Genomic DNA, 7,997 nt, shown 5'->3' with positions numbered 1-7,997 from the left:
AAAGAATTCTAACTTCATCCTTCTCAGTTGTTATGGGCACTGAAACTAGTTGGAATGAAAAAATTAAAAGTGAAGAAGATTTTGGTAATAGTTTTAATGTATTCAGAGATGACCGAGATTTGGTGCTTACCCAAAGAATGTCTGGTGGTGGAGTTCTCATCGCAATATCTACTAAATTCAATTCAGAATTAATTATTTCATCGAAACATAAAGAATTTGAACATGTGTGGGTGAAAGCACACATCGCCGGAGAGACACATATATTTGCTTCTGTGTATTTTCCGCCAGACCAAGCTTGCAAATCATCATATGAAATTTTCTTTCAAATTGCTGATGAAATTGTATCCCAGTTATCTCCAGAATTCAAAGTGCATATCTATGGCGACTTTAATCAGCGTAATGCTGATTTTATTCGTGATTCCTAAAACGAAAGCATTCTGCTTCCAGTTGTCGGTGAAAATGAATCATTACAATTTATTTTTGAAAAAGCTGCATTTTTAGGTTTAAATCAAATAAATCATGTGAAAAACCGGCAAAACTGTTATTTGGACTTCTTATTCTCAAACATTATGGATGATTTCTGTGTGAATGAATCTGTTTCTCCACTATGGAAAAATGAAGCATTTCACACAGCTATTGAGTACTCAATTTTTGTTCACAATAATCACAATTCTGACAACTGTGACTTTGAGAATTTCTTTGATTATAAAAACGCTAATTATGACGGAATTAAACAAAAATTAAATAGAATAGATTGGCAATCCGTTTTGAAAAACCAGGGAGATTTAGAAATCGCAGTGACGGATTTTTATTCAATTTTGTCGGAAATTATTCAAATGGAAGTTCCTTTATTGCGAAGACGTCGTAGAAATGGGTCGAAAAACCCTGTTTGGATTAATAAGCAAATAACTAATTTAAAAAATCGTAAGCAAAAGGCTCATAAAATTTACAGGCAACAAAAATCTCGAGAAAGTTTAGAAAATTATTTGTATATTGTCAACCAACTTAATCAAGCAATATCCGCTGCGCTTGAAGAGTACAACACAAAAATAGAAAATGATTTAAAATCTTGCCCTAGGAATTTCTTCAATTATGCTAAATCGAAGATGAAGTCTAACAATTTTCCATCTAAAATGACATTGGATGATAGAGCAGCTGATAATCCAGATGGTATGTGCAATCTTTTTGCTACTTTTTTCCAAGAGACTTTTACTAACTTTTCGGATAAAGATCGTGACTTTGAATATTTTTCTAGTTTTCCTGATTTTACAAGTGATATCGGTGTAAGTCAAATACTTTTACAGGACATTTTAACAGGACTGAAGAATTTAGATTCCACCAAAGGATCAGGGCCAGATGGAATCCCACCTATTTTACTGAAAAACTTAGCTAATGAATTTGCAGCACCATTATTTTGGCTATTCAACAAATCACTTGAAATGAGCAGATTTCCAAAAGAATGGAAAAGATCGTATCTCATACCCATTTACAAGTCTGGTAGAAAATCTGATGTTCGAAATTATCGTGGAATTGCTATTATTTCATCCATTCCAAAACTATTTGAATCAATTATAAATAAAAATGTGTTCAGCCAAATAAAACATAGAATAACGAATACACAACACGGTTTCTATAAAGGTCGTTCTACTACAACAAACCTTTTGGAATTTGTAAATTACACTTTGAATGCAATGGATAGAGGTAACCACGTCGAAGCACTTTACACCGATTTTAGTAAGGCATTTGACAGACTAGACATTCCTATGTTGATTTTCAAGCTCAATAAAATGGGAATTGCGATGAGACTCCTCAACTGGATTGAATCTTATTTAACAGATCGCCAACAAATAGTTAGATTTGAGGGAAAAATGTCTAAACCTGTCACGTTACATCAGGAGTTCCCCAAGGTTCGCATTTAGGTCCATTGTTATTTATATTATTTGTTAACGATATTTCATATGTGCTTAAACATCTTAAAATTCTGATTTATGCCGACGATATGAAACTTTATATGGAAATCAATAGCAACAAAGATAGCGACATTTATCTGAATGAAATAAGTATATTTGATAAATGGTGTAGCAAAAGCTTACTTCAATTAAATGTCAAAAAATGTAATTTAATCACATATAGCAGACAACGGAATACACCACAGATTACTGTCTCTTTAGGGAATCAAATTGTTCAAAAGTGCGATAAGATTAGAGATTTAGGTGTCATATTAGATTCTAAACTTACCTTTACTGATCATTATAATACGATTATCCATAAAGCAATCAATATGTTGAGCTTTATTAAGCGTTTTAGCTACAATTTTCGGGATCCATATACGATTAAAACCTTGTACATTGCTTATGTAAGATCAGTTCTAGAATATTGTAGTGTTGTGTGGTCTCCGCATATAAAAATACATGGTGATAGAATCGAATCAGTACAGAAGCAATTTCTTTTATATGCTTTACGCAAATTAGGCTGGACAACGTTTCCACTGCCATCATACGAGGCTCGATGCATGCTTATCGATATTCAAACCTTAAATGAGCGTCGCGAAATAGCCATGATTTCATTTATCAATGATATTGTATCGCAGCCACCACCAATCTTTTATCATGTTTGAATTTCTACACGCCCGCTAGACAGTTAAGAAATCGGAATTTGTTTGTATCAAATAATCATCGAACTAACTATGCAAAATTCGGCCCAATGAATCGAATGATGTCTCTTTATAATCAGCATTGCACAGAAATTGATCTGACCATGTCACGAACAAAGCTAAGACAATATTTTAATTCCTTAAGATATAATACAACATAGAATTAAGCAAATGTGTAGTCTACTATTGATTGACGAAATAAATAAATAACCTCCCTCAAAGTATATGCTTGTTGGTTTCCATCGCCTGCCGTACTGACGAAAGCATTTCCTTCTAAAATGTCTAAACAATTTTGAAGGTTCAAACTACGTTGTGCATTAATATTTGAGTAAAATGAAATCAATTTTGTAAAAAATGCTAACCAAATTTGCATATTTTTCAAAATATGGGTGTCTTAAGATGATAAGTACATATCTATGTTTTTTTCGTTAATTAACTCTAAAAATAGTTCAACATCCCCGTTAATCAATGTAGAATTCATTAAACATTATATTTTTTAGAATCACAGGGAACTGATATAGTTTTTCGCCAAATTGTGAACGAAAATCGTGGTGGTCGCTTTTACCCCGTCGCTAAAAATAATCGTGATAAGACATCTTTTCCAAGCATCAGTAAATAAATTATTTTTTACAAATACAACACCGGTGATGTTTTTTTCATGCCTAAGGCTTCAAAACACGACATGCTGCGTCGAAAAAGGATTTATTGATTCTTGATTTTGACATATGAATTAAATTGCTTAGGCGGGCGGTCTTACCCCGTCTTCCCCTACCGACTTTTTAACGCATATAAAAATTAGCACACTTTGTTTGAAAATGTTGTGGAAAAATATGAAATTGGTGCAGTCCAATATTGAAAAGTAAAGGCATAACAGTCTCTATATAAACTTTCAACCCAAATAGCAACTCCAAACCATGAATTGTGTTCAAGTTTTTTCTTGCCTATCAATATAAGCAAAGTGAGTTATCTGTGCGGTGATTCTAAATGAAAATGACATACAGAAGAGTACTAGAAAATTTTTAACATTTGTATGAGAAGATAAACTTCAATATTTGAACACTATTTTCTCAACGCCTACTTATTCCATATGCGACAGTTTTGCCTTTGTGGGAAGTACTCGTCACTTAAATTCTGAAGAAGTATCATGATAAAGCTTAAGTATTCAGTTAAATATTGAATAAATTAAACTATTGATTCAACTTTAGCAAAACTCTCAGTTTTTTTGTTTTGAAGAACTGTTTGAGAGTTATATCATTCAAAAGATTTTTTGAATAAATTCCCAAATATAATGTTTTTATGTCCATAAACAAAGCTTCAGACACTATTGGATGCACTAAGCTAACATGTTCATTTTGAATTGCTTTGAGTACAAATAAGGTGTTTTTTCGATGGTCAGTAAATTTTCTAAGTATTCATGAAGTGATTCTTCTAGACATTACTGAATAATTTATTTTTGCAAAAAATAACAAGGCTGTTGGACTAATGAACCGTTGATTCTATAACAAAACATCCAGTAAGAAGATAATGAATGTTTGAGGGGCTTTGAAGAATACCTATAAATAAATTAAACAAATGATACCATTCCATTCCACTAAAGTTTGTTTCTTTTGACAGATACGCGTATTTTGACCTCAACTGTAAGGCCGTCTTCAGTGTCGTGTACGCACAAACTCTAGGTCAATTAAATGGTACACTGCTAAATTATGTTTTTCATTTATTTCCAGTAAGCACCCACTTTAGGATAATGAATAGCAATTTATCCTGACGTCCAATCAAAATATGGTGTTCGGCAAAGTTGTAGCTTGATTTCACATGAGAAGAATGTATTCACTTTACCATAGAATATTATAACGAAGAGATAGAGGGATAAATACAAAAGCTTAGCGTTTTCCATAGTAATTTCCATATAAACTTCGAATGGCGTGTGCAATGTCAAATGTCTTCCAAATAATTTTAAACTTTGGAAGCATGCTATTAATCATAATTTAAATTGATTAAACATAGGGGAGCAAAAATTTCAAAATTTGCATCATTCTACTCTGCATCATGATCAGGATTCACCTTGGTGAGTGATGCGATTCATGTAACCTCTGTTTTAAAACGATAGATAACAATACGTCGACATCCTAAACATCGAACTATTCAAAGGTTTGAATCTTGAAATTATATAAAATATGAATCAGCGCTTATGTCAACACTTTAAGTGTCGAATCATCCATAGTTTGTTTAAAAAAAATATGAAAAAACATACATGTCATGGTACAAATGTGTTATTACAAGCATGAAACGAGCTCACCAATTGGTTCCATCCTCGATTGAACAGTCACAATCTCAGCGCTAACACGCTTACGCAGGGATACAAAATCACTCCGATGGCACGTGAATGAAGTGATTACTCAAAAAAAAAAAACTCCGAGCGCGCGAAAACTGAATCGGACAGCTTGAGCCTTTGCAAAGCACTCTCTCCTGAAAGAAATTGTATTAGATTTAAACTCAAGGCGTTTGGAATAACTGTGAAGTTTGTTTTAATCCAACATATAATTCAGCAAAGTTTGTGTTTAATGAATTTAATTTGTTTAACTGCAACCCAACAATTTTTCTCCATGTTTGATAGAAATGCAATTTTGCCTGTTTAATAGTTTAAACGGCGTAAGAGGTTTTTTTTCTGTCTTTATTAACGAGATTTTTAACCCTGGGCTAGTTCATCTCGGGACCTACGGCTTTACTTCCCTTCCGAAGGAAGTTGTCACTGAAATTTTTAGTGACTATCTCGGGGATGGGATTCGATCCCAAGTCCTCAGCGCGAGAGGCGTGTGTTCTAACCACTACACCAGGTCCGTCCCCCTCCGTAAGAGGTAATGTTTATAAAAAATGTAATAATACATCATTTGTCATATTCATTTTTGAAACTCAAATATAACACTAGGTATGTTTAAAACAGTTATAACGACTTTTAGAACATTAAAGTAGATTTCTTAGAAACTATCTGCTTTGCATACTTGTACGCCAAATTTAGGAACTAAAATAGTATTTTACACAACAAGTTGCAGAATAATGTTTAAACGGCAAGAGTCGTACATACGAGGCTTTCCGAGTGCTGTTAAAATCGAGTTCTGCAACGAGTTGCGTGCAACATTTTTTTCAATTTCGTAGAAGACTGCTTGAGTGTATCAGTTATCATGTATCATGGATACATTCAATGTGGTATAAAGGAGGTGAGGAGAAAGTCGCTGTGTAATAATTAGTACAGCGTAAAATCAAAATAAAGATTGAGGGGAAGATTGGTGACGTCATACCGTTTCAATGAAATGATATGAGTGGGTACAAAATGCTCCATATCAAGATCAGACCAGATAAAATCTACTACGAACACCTAGACGTAAAACTCGTTTAAGTAGATGCCAGGAATAATGTTTCTTGGCAATAAATTCAAGGATTTCACTTCTTTTACTGATCATATTGAGTTACAGCACTGCATTCAGGGACACATTATCATACGCAAAATGTTCGTAAACTCATGCACATCCATTATCATTACATCCAACTACCAGCATTTTAAGGGTTTAAATATTACGGTGTCTTCCATGGTGCTATCTCCCTGATTGTAGATTTCATTCTAAAATAAAACAAAAGTAAGAACTAAATTACAGTCGCCTCTCCTCATCTCGATATCGAAGGAACCATCGAGATAGGGAGAGATCAAGAGAAAGAACATTAATTTAATGCACACTAGATTGAAAATCACTCCGTTACTAGGAAAATAATAAACAAACAAACTTCATTTCGAGTTCCCAAATTGTTCTGAACTTCTTAAATCTGGTCTAGTAACCTTTGATAATATTCATATCGACATATAGAGAGAAAATTGAGAACAAAAAATCATCAGGAATACATCGAGATATGGAGATATCGAGATAAGGATATGGAGATATGGATATGGAGAGAGAAATTGTATGCAGAATGAAGGGACCGAAGCAATCATCGACATAGGGAGAGATATCGAGATGTGGAGAGTCGACTGTACATAAATTACCTCCAGTGCCATCTTCCCGTGCTGATTTTTTTCATGTTTTTGTTTGAGTAACAACTCTCGGATAGCCTTGGTAACGGAAGGGTGACTAGCAACGAAGCCCCAGAAACCATTCGATAACGAACTGTATGACGTCACACATAGTCACATTGCAATGGGTTGCTGTGTGAAAGCATGGTCGATTCACTAATACAATCAAACATTTGTATATTATACAAAATCATATGCTCACCTCTATAAAAGCACATTGGGATACATTCACCATTTTTTTTTGCAATTTTCTGTGATGCCTGACTGCTGTATTCATAACGCTACTCAAAACAGTAGCGTTATGAAAAAAAGCATTGTGTAATAGTAGTTTAAGGAACAAGTTGCAGAAAGAAGATTTTTACAGCACGAGTCGTAAATTTATCCTACGAGGCTTGCCGAGTATGATTATTACGACGAGTGCTGCAAAAGTCGAGTTCTGCAACGAATTACGTACAAATTTTTTTGCAATATCGTAGATGACCACTTGAGGATATCAAAAACTATATCGGAATGCATTCATTATTATTTTGTAATTTCTGAAGAATTGATGTGTTATGATTCATTACGCAACTGTTTTGAGTTGCGTAATGAATCATTACAGCAGTGGTTTCAGTTACGTAATGACTATTCCCGCTCTGCATACTTCAGTGCAGGAAAGTAGGCCGTTTCATGACAGTTTGGCGTGATGAAAAACAGCCTATTACGATGAGAAATTGCAAAATAGTAGTTTTTGCATTTTCTCATCGTAATAGGCTGTTTTTTATTACCCCAAACTTTTATGAAGCGGCCTACTTTCATGCACTGAGCAATGCTGAGCAATTTTCTGGAGAAATTCTGAGTATAATTCTTGAAGAAATCCGAAAAGAAATAATTGACGGAATTTGTTGATGATTTTCTTGAAAAAAATGCAGTGATTTTGAGTAATCGAGAAAGCCATGATTACATTCTAAGTTGTATCCCAGAAGTAATACATCGGGAATTATCCCAAGATTTTTTTTTTCAAAAAATAACTAGTAAATTCGATGGCAAGAACCTGTGGTCGACGGACTCAACATGATAAAAAAAAAAGTTTTTAATGTCAAATATGTCAATGTAACATCGACAATGTTTACATTTTCTTAAAGCGCTTACAAATTAATATAAATTTAACTAAAACCTATTGTAGTATGTTTGCAATTGTGAAAATATTGCATCTTTGGAGTTAAAACAAGGCTCTGAATTGTTATTTACTGCTTCACAGAAGACTCATGTATTTTTCAGCTTTGATTAAAAGATGAAGCTAGT

The sequence above is a fragment of the Aedes aegypti genome, chromosome 1 (assembly GCF_002204515.2).
Source record: "Aedes aegypti strain LVP_AGWG chromosome 1, AaegL5.0 Primary Assembly, whole genome shotgun sequence".
Classification (NCBI taxonomy): domain Eukaryota; kingdom Metazoa; phylum Arthropoda; class Insecta; order Diptera; family Culicidae; genus Aedes; species Aedes aegypti.
The sequence above is the reverse complement of the archived record's forward strand: the minus strand, read 5'-3'. Positions refer to the sequence as shown.